This window comes from Musa acuminata, unplaced genomic scaffold (genome assembly GCF_036884655.1).
Source record: "Musa acuminata AAA Group cultivar baxijiao unplaced genomic scaffold, Cavendish_Baxijiao_AAA HiC_scaffold_1137, whole genome shotgun sequence".
Classification (NCBI taxonomy): Eukaryota; Viridiplantae; Streptophyta; class Magnoliopsida; order Zingiberales; family Musaceae; genus Musa; species Musa acuminata.
Window position 1 is genome coordinate 2889711 of NW_027021349.1, and position 15879 is coordinate 2905589.

Sequence of the window (15879 nt, forward strand, 5' to 3'; positions counted from 1 at the left end):
GAGAGTTTTCTTGCTTTCTTTGGATTTAAATCTATGGAGTATTGTTGAAAATAATTTTCAAAAATTTTCTAAACCAATGAACGAATGGAATGATTTGGAGAAGAAGATTTTTTCTTTAAATACTAGAGCTATGAACGCTCTATTTTATGCCTTAGACAAAAACGAGTTTAATCGGATTTCTACTTGCGAAACAGCTTTCGACATTTAGCACATTCTTGAAACCACTCACGAAGGCACTAGTAGATTAAAAGTTTCGAAGGTCAATCTTTTAATGTACGATTTTGAACTATTTCGAATGAAGCCGAGTGAAATCATTGTTGACATGTACACCCGTTTTATGGATGTCATCAATGGTTTAAATGCTCTTGGCAAATGCCTTTCTAATTTTGAACTCGTTAACAAGATTTTATGATCGCTTTCTAAAAATTGAGATTCGAAAATGATGGCTATTCAAGAATCAAAAAATTTGAATACCTTTTTGATCGAGGAACTTATCGGGTCTCTAATAACCTATGAAATGATGTGCAATGCATATGAAGAACTTGAGAACTATATTCCAAAGAAGAAAGATTTTGGACTTAGAATAATTGAAGACCACTAGAGCATAAGCTCAAGTGATGGTGAACTTGAACTTCTCATGAAATTTAAAAAGTTCATGAAACAACAATCAAAAAATAAAAATAAACTTAAAAAGAACACAAATTGGGACGAATCAAGCTCATCCAAAGACGAGGAGAAGACGAGGAGAAAAACAAAGGCGAGATGACAAACTAGGCCTTAACGACATTTGACAACGAGGTAAACAAAACTCCTTTAATTTATTTCAAAATTACATGATGCTTTTAATGAGTTATTTTTAATTATTTTTCTTACAAATTACATGTTTAATGATGTAATAAAAATATAAAAATAAAATAGGATCATGCTTATTATGCTAGTAATTTTGAAAATGATAATTAAAATTATATATTTTATGATAAAGAAATAAAATGTTAGATTTAAATCTAATAATAATCCTATATATGTTTTTCAAGAAGAAATAATGTATATCTTGATGATTTTCAATTTTGTTTAAAAATGTCTTATGCCCAGTGAAACCATGATTGATGAATATGCTTTATGTTTATTAATTTCTTTGGCTTGTATGCCTTATCATGATGAATGTTTTGAAAATAAATGTTTGTATCATGCTTTATGATTTTTATGCATGAGGACTTGAAGTAATGATTTGGAATCATATGTTTTGGAATTATGTGTTACACTTTTTGATCTTGATGATTTTTTTTATCTTTCCGTTTTAAACGTTGATGCATGGTTTTGACATAAGAACAAATATTTGGGCATGCTAATATAAAGTCAATCACACAAATAGAAACTAAATAAGTTTAAATATCTTTAAGAATTTTTCAACATTATGTTCAACGAAACTATGCTTGATGTCTTAATGAAAATATAATGATGATTTGAAAGCATGCTTAACGAGTTTATATTTTGGACTTTTGCATGATAATTTTTGCAATCTTTTGAAAGTTCTTTTTTGGTGTTAACGAATGATGCATGTTTTTATTTGGCATAAATGAAAAAAGCATGCTTCTATGAAATCAATCTTACGAATTGAATCACTAAAAAGAAAAAAGCTTTCTCCTTGAAAATTTTTTCTACTTTATCAATTTTTCAAAAAGGAGAGATTAATGAATCTATGTTTCTTTTTGAATATCTTAAAAATGATTTTGATTTGACGATTTGAATTTGAATAAGCTTTATCTTGATTTCTTGGAATTACTTGAGATTTTTTTTTCAAGATCTCTTCTTTGTACTCCTATGATTTTCCTTGATATTTTACTAAAGAGGATATTTCTATATGAATCATAAGATTTCTTATGCATGAATTGAAATCTTTTTCTCCCATCTTAATGATCTCCTATACAATAAAATGTTTTATGACTTATGAAATCTCGATGAAATAATGTAATGATGATTTGAGATCATGCTTAATTAGTTTATCTTTCGAAATTATGCATGATGATTCTTACGATTTAGGGATTATCGATTTTTACCATAATGAAAGTGGCTTTTTCGGTTTTAAAAATGATGCATATTTTTGTTTGATAAAAAGATAAATGCATACTTGTATGAAACCAATAACTTAAAATAAAACATCTCTATCTTATGTTTTTTTTTGCTATTTATAAAAAGAAGAGATTTGATGAAATAAATCATGTCTTGTGGCATTCATGATTTGATATTAATATCTTCCATTTTTTATTATTGAAATAATGATAGAAACATTGATGATATGAATGCATGAAATACTCATGATATTGTTTTGATGCTCTAAAATGATATAAATTTATTAGTTTATGAGTATCATGTATGACATGATGATTGATTTATTTTTAGCATCATGCATAGAGTAAGGATGATATGTAAAGTTTTAAAATTATACATGTTGTAAATTGAAACTATAATGATGCATAAGTATATTGAAATAATGATTGAAACATTGATGTAATTATGAATGATGATTTGGTATCATGCATGCAGTACTTCAACTTATGATAATGATGCATGCAATGATAAAATATTCCTGATAAAAAAATGTTTTGATATTCATAACTTAATTTTTCATCTTTGTTATTCATCATTTGTCATGATTTGAAAATTATTGTAAAGGGAAAAAGAGATACAAAATTATATTCTGCCCTTCTTTTTTACAATGACAAAGGGGGAGATAGCTAGCTTACTAGCTAGCTTGCACAAGTCAAGAAGATGCAAAAAATTGCTTGCTTGCTTGCACATCTAAAAAGAAGATGCAAACATACTTCATGTAGCTTGCTTCATGTAAAACATTGTATCTTGCTAGCTTGTTATCTTACATTATTCTTCAAAAACTTGCTAGCCTTCATACTTCAAAGAGAAGTAACACTTGTCAAATTGCTAGCTTGTGTGTTATAAAATAATATAAAATTTTGTTAGCTTGCACTTTGCAAAGGAAGCAAAAATGACACTTCTCAAAAGAGAAGAAAGAGCTTGCTATCTTAAAAATCACTAGTTTGCCTATCTTAAGAAGCAAAAATACAAACTTGCAAAATTTGCAATCATGCACATCTTTAAAATTAATGATGATTTGGTGATTATGCATATTATAAAGTGACAGAAAATTGCTAGCTTACATTTTCAAAAATGATGATAAATTTTGCTAGCTTGTATGTTGTAGAATATGCTATCTTACTACCTTGCATAGATAAAACTTAATAGCTTGTATGTTCTAACATGATGTAGCACTTGCTAAATTTTTGCTAGCTTGCATGATGATAAAAATGGAGATTATGTTTATTATGCAATGAGTTGAACTTGTATTTCCAAACATTTGAAAGTTATACTTCTCCTTTTTGTTGATGACAAAGGGGGAGAAGTATGATCATGTTATGCATGATGACGTGTTACAAATATTCATGATGAATATTTGCAAGGACTTTAATTCAGTTGAATTCAAGGTTCTATCAATATGGCATATTGATAGGGGGAGTTTGTTTAAACTCCGAGAGTTTGTTTTAACTCCGTCATCAATTGATTGTCATCATAAAAAAGGGGGAGATTGTTGAATCTCGTATTTTGATGATGAAACTAATTGATAATTGTTTATGATTTAATCTGTGTTTTGAGTGATGTAGGATGCTTCGATCAGGGAGAGATAATTAAAGCAGAAAGAATCATATTGAGCCGGAGGAAAAAATGTCAGAAGATTGGATGTCGAGCCGGAGGATTGGTCGACGTATCAACAGAATGCTTCGGGCATGGTTTTGACCCAATACCAACTCAATTTGACCCAAAAAGACCTCGATCAAGACTTTAACAATCCAACCACATATCCAGTACAATTATGAAGCTTTCAGCACATTGTACGCCATTCTAGCATATCGTCAGATCTTTTGACACTTCGTCTGAACCTCTAGCATATCGTCCTTTCCTTTGGTATATTGTCCGATCTATCGGCATGTCGACTTTCCCACGATATCCGATCTTTTGGCGTAATACCCGATATTTCTGGTATGATGGCCAAACTTATAACACAAAGTCCAATTTTTGGCATGTTGACCAATCCTCTAGCTCGACATCCAATTTTTGACATGATACTTTTCCTGACACAACGTTTGATTCTCTTACTTCGACAATTTGCTTTTTAATGGTTCGAGTTTGTGATCAAAGTATTTCCTGCGTCACTTATCTCAAAAGCATATTAGTCTATAAACTCATCAAAATTCGGGATTCAATAGGATCATATTATGAACCCTCAAAGAAAGGCAAGTGCAGATAGTTCGGTCATCAACAGGCAAGAGCTTCCAATAATCAAGTTGTCATAAGATATTATTTATGTGAGAAGACTAATCATGTTTCTAGCTCATGTCTCGTGAGACAACGTGCCTTGAGTATGCTAGTCATAGGTGTCCTATAAGCCAATCACGTGAGTGATGGCACATATGACATGACACATAGTCTTTTTACTTATTATTATTATTATGATATTTTTTCACTTTATATTGCTTGATGCATAAATATATTATGATGTCCATAGATTTGTGCAATAAGGATCAGATCATGATGAGATCATGATAATTAGACCAATTTACCTTTAAATACATACCCTAAATAATCTTGATTATAGGTTAATCGAGAAGGACATCGAGACAACTAGACAGACTAGTGTGTTGTATACCTGTCCATGTGATAGAGGTGGTTGGTCTCATAATTGCTCGTGTGGGGACACTAGCTACAGTGTAGGCGCTCATAGGAGAATGAGTTCATTGATTGATCTGCTCACGGAATGTTGGATGGTTGATGATACCTCATTGTCAGATAATGATTTCGTCGTCCTAATGGTATACCTGGTCCTTAGACTTGAGACACTAAGGATTTCTTATATGAGTACTCCACTCTTTGATACTAGACTTATAGGTTTAGAAGTTTCAAATATAGTACAGTCGATCATTGGGAGTGGCAGCCAACCTTACGAGGGCTATTGAGTATCGATAGAGGATCATCCGCTCTCGACATCATGAGAGGAATATCTCATATGTTCTTGCTCAAATAAATCCTTGGCCAAAGTCATTTGAATTGAGAGAGAAAAAGTTCTCTAAAAGAATTCGATTAGAGTGATACTCGAGGAGAAATCGTATGGGCCTAATAGTACCATGTCCGGTATACGGTCTTTAGGATATTAGATGGATGAAAGATTATAGGTACATGGTAACTGAGGATAGATAAGTCTAAAGGATTGGATTCCTCTATATCGTTTGGGGACTGCGATGTAGTGGCCTAGCACGTCCGTAGTCGATGAGTCGAGTGAATTATTATGTAAATAATTCACCGAGCTAGAAGAAGTTCTGACATATATGACTCATGGCCAGCTCGATATTCGGCCTAGAGGGTCATACACATATGATAGGTGTTGCGATGAGTAGAGGTTCAGATATGAGAGATTCGTTGGAGCTCCTATCTTATTGAATATTTATTAAGCCCTTAAATTATTGGATCCCATAGATGAGATCTAATAAGAGCTAATAAGATATTATTGTGTAGAGACCCACTAATCTAAGATGCTTGGGTAATTAGATAGAGATCAAATACCCAATAGGGCAGGATCCATTAGGGTTAAGTTGATAGGGGACCTCTATAAATAGGAGGGAACTAAAGGGCCATAGGCTAGGCTTTTTAGCTGCCACATCATATTCTCATCTCCCTTTCTCCTCCTAAGCCAACAGGTATAGAGATTTGGGCAGCGATTTGAGAAGCGTCTTCGTAACCCCTATAATGTGGATCATCGTTAGAGAGGAGGGCGCTTGACCTCCTTCATCCTCTTCCATAGATTTACAGGAATTTCGAGATATATAATCTCTCTAGGTAACACAACTATCTCATACATGGTTTTCAATTTTGTGGATTTTTGCACACCAATCTTCACACGACGATGAACACCTTTTTGAAAAATTTAGGATTTTTTATTTTATGTTATTCCACTATGCATGTGATGTTATCCTTAAATTTTCCTATAATGGTATCAAAGTCATGTTGTTTATACGAAAGATTGATTTTGAACTACGTGTGTTGTGTTTTAGAAAAGCTTTTGACGTCAAAATTATTGACGCAACGGCGAGAAAGTGCAACAACTATTATTGCCCTCGCAAAAGTGGCCGACGGCCAACGGTGCCTGCGTGCAGGGCACCCACAAGCAGGCCGTCACGTAGGTGCTGCGCTTGCTCATAAGCAGGTGGCACATCGCCCATGGGCGAGCTAGGTTGCCCGCGGGCACAGCACCCACGTGCAAGCCGCCGCCGCTACAAAGGAGGAAGGGGGATTAGGGCTTCATGGGAGAAAATGATAGTTTTACCCCTTAGAATTTTAGAAATTCCAAGGTTTGTCTTCTCTATTCAAATTACCTAAATACCCTTCATAAGTTAGAAAATTCTATTGTCTCGAATTTTAAAAAAATATTAGTTAATTAAAATGTTTAATTAACTATTATTATTTATCTAGTAGTCTTATATAATGATATGTACATGTGATGTATGATATGGATGGATGATTATGGACCATGTGATGTGATCATTATTATTATTATTATTGAGGCCTGCGAGTCTTTATTTTTTCTCATTTATTATCGGGCCTGCATGCCTATGATTATATTGTAATTACATGAAGAGGCATAATTGGAGCGTGGAGGCGATAGTGGGACCCACAAGGCTGAGACGAACAATCGTGACATATGGAGATATGCTGAGATACCGACGGAACCGACAAGGACGAGATGGACGATCATAGGGCATGGAGATGCGCCAATGTACACATAAATCATGATGTGAGTGATTGAAAATATTTGTATGATCATATGTCCACTAGCTCAGGCCTGATCACATTAGGCTATGGTCCATGATCATTTGATGTGATTGCTCATGTGATGTATAATTGCTTATGCACCCACTAGATATGTATATATATTTACATGCGATGTATATATATATATATATATATATATATATATATATATATATATATATATATATATATATATATATATATATATATATATATATATATATATATATATATATATATATATATATATATATATATATATATATATATATATATATATATATATATATATATATATATATATATGTGTGTGTGTGTGTGTGTGTGTGTGTGTGTGTGTGTGAGACGTCATAGGAGACCAAATCAAAATCCGCTCTCTCGATAATATTAAGTCGGTAAACATGAGGTAATTATATTGACCTATGTAGCCTTCCATTGTTATAGGTAAGAATCGATTTTCGACATAGGTTGAGTTGGTCGAGTCCCTCGAGGCTCATCTATATCACGATTCGATATCTTGCTTACGACATAGAGATGTTACCGGTGACCTAAGGACATGGTATGCTTAGTTGAGTCCCTCGAGAGCATATCATCGAATTAGACTCATCTTGTAACGATAGTGATGACTTAATCGAACATCATGGTTGGTCGAGTCCCTCGAGGCCATGGTGGTTCGGAGGCCGAATAGGATGAAAATCACAAAGAATTGTGATTGGCAAGAGTTACCTAACTTTACGGGCTTAGCGTGATTAGTCGAGTCCCTCGAGGTTACGTTAAGACGTCGATTGGATCCCGATCCCCACTAGAGATTCGTTGAGGGTCTCCAATTCACATACCAGAGGGAGTTGTGTGTTTCGCGAGAAAATAGCGAGAGTAGATTAAGATAGAAGTCCTTATCTTAATTATTTATTTTTATAAAATCTTCATGTTATTTATTTCTGCTGTATCTTTATTTTCAGAAAAAAATATCACTTTTAAATCTCTTACGTGGCATACTTGGTGTAAACTGCCTCATTGGTCCAAATTATATGGATTGACTCCACAACCTGAGAATCGTTTTTATGACGGAGAAAATCACGCATCTCTTTGATACAATAATGCCTACACTCGAGGAAGGGGCAAGCGATGATGATATCACTCATTACGTGAAGTACATAGATGACTCCATTCTTGCTTAGTGTTACATGTTGGGCTCCATGACTCCTGAGTTACAGAGACAGTATGAAAATATGGATGCCAGATTCATTCTCCTATATCTCCATAAATTGTTTGAGGAACAGGGAAAGACTCAGCAATATGAGATATCCAAGAGTCTCTTCCGTGCTAGGATGACTGAGGGAACACCGGTTTAGAACTATATCCTAAAGATGATTGAGTGGATGGAGAAACTCACAGGTCTAGGAATGGTCCTAGAGGATGACCTGTGTGTGGACATTGTGCTTCAGTCCCTACCAGATTCATTTTCTTAGTTCATAATGAATTTTAATATGAACAAGCTTGAGGTGACTCTCCCTAAGCTCCTCAATATGTTGAAGGAGGCAGAGAGCACTATCAAGAAGGAGAAGCTAATTCTCTATGCTAGTGAGACCAAAAAGAAAAGAAAGATAGAAAAATCCCTTAAGAAAGGCAAGGGCAAAGGCAGACCGAGTAAAGTAAAGGTTGCTAAGAAAAACCCAACAAAAGACAAAGGCTAATACTTCTACTACGACAAAGATGAGCACTAGAAGAGGAACTGCAAAGAGTACTTTGTAGAGAGGATGAAACAAAAGCTTGGAGAAGCTTCAAGTACATTCATGATCAGTTTTATTTGTCAGAATCTTATGATAACATGTGTATTGGATATCAGCAATGCTTATCACATATGCAATTCATTGTAGGTTCTAACAAGGCCTAGGAGATTGGTGAGAGGCGAAATGAACCTCAAGATGGGCAATGGAGCAAAAGTTGTTATAGTAGTTGTTGGTGAGGTCATCCTACATCTACCTGGTAGAGCTATTATTGCATTGGATGCATACTATTTTGTTCATTCTATTATCAAAAATATTATTTCCATTTCATATTTGATAGTTAGTGAATATAAATTAGTTTTGAGAACAATGGTTGTTCAATATTATTAGATGATAAATTATCACAAAAGGAATATTGCATGATGACTTGTTTATGCTTAACACTACTTCATATATCATGAATGTGAGTCTAATAGGAAACAAGATGAGGTGAACAATGCATACCTATGACATTATAGGCTAGGGTATATCCATGAGGGAAGGATTCAAAAGTTACTAAAGGATGGATACCTAGATTCATTCGACTATGAGTCATATGCAACTTGCGAGCCTTACCTTCATGGAAAACTAACCAACTCTCCATTTAGTGGAATTGGAGAGACAGACACTGAGTTGCTGGAACTCATAGATAGTGATGTATGTAGTCCCATGTCAACTCATGTCATAGGTGGTTACTCCTACTTCATTACTTTTATTAATGATTTCTTAATGTATGGACATATGTACTTGATGAAGTACAAGTCCAAGGCCTTCAAGAAATTTAGGGAGTATAAGAATGAAGTAGAGAACCAAATTGGAAAGAGTATCAAGACTCTTCGATGAAATCGATGAGGTGAGTACTTGAGTACAGAGTTCAACCAATTCCTCAAGGACTTTGAGATTCTGTCCTAATGGACACCTCCTTATATACCTCAGCTCAATAGTGTATCCGAGAGGAGGAATCACACATTGTTAGACATTGTACGGTTCATGATGAGTTTCACGGACCTACCCATCTCATTCTAAGGAAACGCCCTAGAAACCGCAGCTTACCTTATGAACAAAATTTTAACTAAGTCAGGAGCGTCTACTCCATATGAGATATAGAAAAGGAAGAAGTCTGATCTTAAGGTTATTAAGATTTGGGTATGTCCTACTCACATTAAGAGATACAACCCTAACAAGTTGAAATCCAAGACGAAACGATGCAAGTTCGTGGGATACCCCAAGGAAACTTGTGGGTATTATTTCTATTGTTGAATATCTGATTTTGATGATGAAATCATTTGATGAGTTTACGATCTAATCTGCGTTTTAAGCGACGTAGGACTAACTTTGATCAGAAAAGGCAAATCGATTAAAGAAGGAAGAATCAGACGTTGGGTCAGAGTGAACATATCAGGAGATTGGACGTCGAGCCAAAGGATCGGTCGATGTACCGGCAAAAGGTCTTTGTGCCATGAGTTCAGGCATCGGGCTGAAGGATCGCACATTGCGCCAAGGAGATCGAAAGTTAAGTGGGTCAACATGCCGATTGGATAATACGCCGAAGGAGAGGATGATACACCAAAGGATCGGATGAAGCGCCAGATGAACCAATGACATGTCGGACAACATAGGATTCACGCTTGTAATTGATTATGTCTAGATCGAGTTACTTGAGTATAATTGAGTCAGTTTTAGGATGTAACCATGTTAACTCAATTAGGGGCCCATTGGGCCTGAGTTAGGACTGTGTTAGGCCAAGTGGAAGGCCCATTCAGTCACCCAAGATTAGGTGGAACCACCTATGAGCTGGAAAAGTCAAGAGCATACTTTTCAAGTTGTCAGGTGGTGGTACCGCATAGACAATCTCCCAAACTGTGTCAGGTGGTGGTACCTTCAGTCTATGTAGTGGTACCACCCAAACATAATCTCCCAGACTGTGTCAAGTGGTGGTATCACTAGTCTAAGCGGTGGTACCACCCAATGTCAATGTTGTAGGTGATAGTACTGCCCAGCATAGGCGATGGTACTGCTAGGACCCAAGAAACCTGGGATGAGACCTTTTTTGGCTCTATTTTTTAAGTCATTTGGGGTTTATAAATACCCAAGATATTTCTACTTGGATGAGCACGAAATTGAGTAGAAAAGGGGAAAAATATACTTGAGAAAAAAATGGTTATAATCTCCCTAGAGTTAGTGAGTCTCTTCCTCTTAAAGTTAGAAGGTTTCTAAGAGATGAGTGAGGTCTAAAAGAGAGAGGTGTAAAGATTCTCTCCTAAGCCTATAAAATGGAGAAAGAATTGTAAGGGTAGTTGATGTTTGCCCTTTGAAAGAAGATCAGTAGTGGAAGCCGGTGGCCTCGAGTGAGGAGGAACCGAGAGTGGATGTATGTTACAATGATTGAACCACTATAAGATTGGTGTGCCTTCCTTTCTCTACTTGTTTACTTATTTTGCAACTGCTTTACCTACTCATTACTACTCTTACAAACATTTTAAGTCTAAATATCTTTCTGATACGGTTTTATCGTATGAAGTTTTGAATTGATGTCATTTTCCTAGAAGCACTAATTCACCCCTCCTCTTAGTGTCGATTTCGATCCTATCAGTTGGTATTAGAGCAAAGATTTTTCTCGTTTGGTTTAACACCCAAGAGAAATGACTTTTACTGGCAATCAAGAGGGTCTTTCTATCGTTCGTCCTCCTATGTTCAATGGGACGAACTATACGTATTGGAAAACTCGAATAAGAGTTTTCTTGCTTTCTATGAATTTTTTTTATGGAATATCATTGAAAATAATTTTTAAAAGTCTTCTAATCAAATGAACGAATGTAATGATTTGGAGAAAAAAAATTCTTTCTTTGAATACTAGAGCTATGAATATTTTATTTTGTGCTTTGAATAAAAATGAGTTTAATCGTATTTCTTTATGCAAAACTGCGTATGAGATTTGGCACACACTAGAAGTAACTCATGAAGTCACGAATAGAGTTAAAGAGTCTAAGATAAATATTTTGATGCATAATTTTGAACTGTTTCGAATGAAGTCAAGCGAAACCATTGTTGACATGTACACCTGTTTTATGGATATCGTCAATGGTTTAAAAGCTCTTAGTAAATGTTTTTTGAATCTTGAACTTGTTAATAAAGTTTTATGATCTCTTTCTAAATATTAGGATTCGAAAGTAGCTACAATACAGAGGCAAATGACCTAAATAACTTTTCGCTTAAAGAACTTATTAGGTCTTTAATGACCTAGGAAATGACCTATATAGCACATGATAAACTTGGAGAATAACCTTCCAAAGAACAGGAAGGATTTAACACTTATAATAAATAAAGACCATTCGAGTGAAAGTTTAAGTGATGATGACTTTGAACTCTTAACAATAAAGCTTAAAAAGTTTTTAAAACAAGAATCAAAGAATAAAAACGAACTTAAAAAAAAAAAAGCTGCCAAAGAAGAAAGCACTTAAGTGACTTGGGACGAAATGAGTCCATTTGAAGATGAGGAGCAAAACGATAAAGATAAGTGCCAAACTTCTCTTTGATGGCTCTCGACGACGAGGTAAATGACTCAACCGAAATGCCTTTACCTTACAATGAATTATTTGATGCATTCAATGCTTTGTATGATGAATTTAAACTAGTTGGTAAAAAATATAAGTTATTAAAAAAGGATCATGCTTCTTTTGCTAGTGGATTTAAAGTATTAAAAAATGACCATGATAATTGCATGTTCCTTGCGAAGAGTAATACTCACTTGAAAAGGAAATTTTATTTTTACAATAAATGTTAGATAAATTTAAAATTTGTAGCAAATATTTAAACATGATTCTTGCCAATAAAAGTCATGTTCGTAGGAAAGAAGGAATCAGCTTGCATATAAATGTAACATTTGTTGTAAAAATGTTATATTTGGATAGTAGACATGATCATTTTGCATATAATTTTTATAGTAGACATGATCATTTTGCATATAAATGTCCATTCAAAAAGTATGGCTCACATAAATTGGTTTGGGTTCCTAAAGGAGCCATGAATGACTTAATGCCAAAAGCTAAGAGTGATAAATCAAAACATGACGGACCCAAAGTTTAATGGGTACCTAAAACAAACCAACCTTTTGTGTAGAAATATCTATAATCGAAAGCTAGGAGCAAAAATAAAATTTTGATAGTGGATGCTCAAGGCTTATGATCGGAGATCCAACACACTTTACAAAGCTCACTAGCCAAAACAAAATGATTTTTAAAATACTTTATGTTTAATAAAATCATGCTTGATGATTTAATGATTTAATTATGCATGATGATTTGAAGTAATGATGATTTTTGTGATTTATGGTTTATTGATCTTGATGATTTTTATGATGAAATTTATTTTTTCAGTTTTAAAGAATGATGCATGTTTTTATTTAGCATAAAAGACAAAGGCATGCTTAAATGAAATAAATCACATAAATTGAAACACGGGAATGCTTGTTTTTGAAAATTTCTCTATCTTATCGATTTTTCAAAATAAGAGATTGATAAACCTATTTATGCCATTTTGAATCTCTTGAAAGTGATTTTGATAATTTGATGATTTAAATTTAATGAGTGCTATCCAAACCTCCCATTTGATACTTGAGATTTTTTTTATCAAAATATCTTATTTGATCTCCTACGTTTCTTTAGTAAAGAGAAGTTGAATCAAGATATTTTATTCTCTATGTTTCTTTTTGCTATTTACTATCCAAAAGAATCATGATTGGTATCATTGGTATTTTATCTCTTATGTTTCTTTTGATTTCTCAATTATAACTTGAGATTTTTTTAATATATGAATAATGATCTTGATAGATCTTTTATTCTCCTATGTTTCCTTTTTGTTATTTACTAAAGAGGAGTATTATATAAATGAATGATGATTTTTCTTTTGATTCCCCGGAATTATAACTTGAAATCTTTTATGAATCAAGATCATTTACTATGATTCATCTTTTCACTATTTGATTTATCCAAAAGAATCATAATTTGTGTCTTGATATTCATAACTTGAAATTTGTATTCATGAATTGTATATCTCATCACCAAGTTAATTTTTTCTTGATATATTTCATATGATGATTTGAAAAATGATGTAAAGGGAAAAGTTTTGCACTATTATAACCTTCCTTTCTTTTTGATAATGACAAAGGGGGAGAAAGATTTTGCTAGCTTGCACAATTCAAGAAGAAGCAAAAACTTGTAAACTTACAAAAATTCATAACTTACAAAGAAAGGAAAAAATTGCTAGCTTGCTCAACTCAAAAGAAAAGCAAATTTTGCTAAGTTACACATTTCAAGAAAATATAAAAATTTTGCCAACTTTCATATCTCTAAAATTTACTAGCTTGCATGTTCTAAAGTGATGTAAAACTTGCTAATTTTCTAGCTTACATTCTTTTTCAAAAACTTGCTAGTTGCACTTTTCTCCTTTTTGTTGATGAGAAAGGGGGAGATGTTATGATGATCATGCATGATGTGATATACTTTGATCATGATTATACATGAATAAGTTATGATGATGATATGAAATTATGCATAAAAATACTCATGATATTATGATGATGCATATAAGAAGAAGTTATGATGATGATATGAAATTATATATAAAAATACTCATGATATTATGATACATATAATGAGAAGTTATGATGATTATGCATTGTAGGATATAATGTACTTTGATATTTTGATACCATAATGATTTGAAATATTTATGATTTGGAATGATGCATACAATACTCATGATTTTATGATACATGCAATACTTATGATTTTATGATGCATGCAATGATGTGAAAGTCAACGGTTATTATTTTCTAAAATTCAACCTTATTTAAATATGACATGTTGATAGGGGCAGTTTAGTTTAAACTTTGTCATCAATTGGTTGTCATCATAAAAAAGGGGGAGATTGTTGAATCTCATATTTTGATGATGAAATCAATCGATAAGTTTATGATTTAATCTGTATTTTAAGTGACGTAGGACCAACTTCGATTAGAAAAGGCAAATCGATTAAAGCATGAAGAATCGGATGTTGGGCCGGAGTGAACATGTCAAGAGATTGGATGTCAAGCCGGAGGATCAATCGACATACCGGCAAAAGGTCTTCATGCCATGAGTTCGAGCATCGGGCCGAAGGATTGAACATTGTGCCAAGGAGATCGAAAGTTGCGGGAGTTAACATGCCGATTGGGCAATATGCCGAAGGAGAGAATGATGTGCCGAAGGATCGGACGAAGCGTCGGATGAACCAATGACATGTTGGATAACATATAATTCATGCTTGTAATTGATTATGTATAGATCGAGTTGGTTTAGAGTCTAATTGAGTCAGTTTTGGGGTATAACCATACCAACTCAATTAGGGACCTATTGGGCCTGAGTTAGGACTATTTTGGGCCAAGTGGAAGGCTCATTCGATCACCCAAGATTAGGTGGAACCACCTATGAGCTGGAAAAGTCAAGAGCACACTTTTCCAGATTATCAAGCGGTGGTACCGACAGACTGGGCGATGGTACTGCCCAAACATAATCTCCCAGATTGTGTCAGGCGGCGATACTGTCAGTATGGGCGGTGGTACTACATAGTGTCAGTGTTGTAGGTGGTAGTACCACCCAGCATAAGCGATGATACCGCTAGGACCCGAAAAACCCGAGATGAGACCTTTTTTGCTCCATTTTTTTAAATCATTTGAGGTATATAAATACACCATATATTTCTACCTGGATGAGCATGAAATTGAGTAGAAAATGGGAAAAATATACTTGAGAAAAAAAGGGTTATAATCTCTCTAAAGTTAGTGAGTCACTTCCTCCTAGAATTAGAAGGTTTCTAAGGGAGAAGTGGGGTCAAAAAGAGAGAGGTGTAAAGGTTCCCTCTTGAGCCCGTGAAAAGGAGAAAGAGTTATAAGGGTAGTTGATCTTCGCCCATTGAAAGAAGATTTGTAGTGGAAGTCGATGGCCTCGAGTGAAGAGGAATCGGGAGTAGATGTAAGTCACAATGACCAAATCACTATAAGATTGGTGTGCCTCCCTTTCTCTACTTGTTTATTTATTTTGCAATTGCTTTACATCCGTATTACTACTCTTACAAATGTTTTAAGTTTAAAAATGTTTCCGATACGATTTTATCATACGAAGTTTTGAATCACCACCCCCTCACTTAGTGCTGATTTCGGTCCTATCATCTGTCACCCAAAGGACCAAAAAGTCTTTGTAGC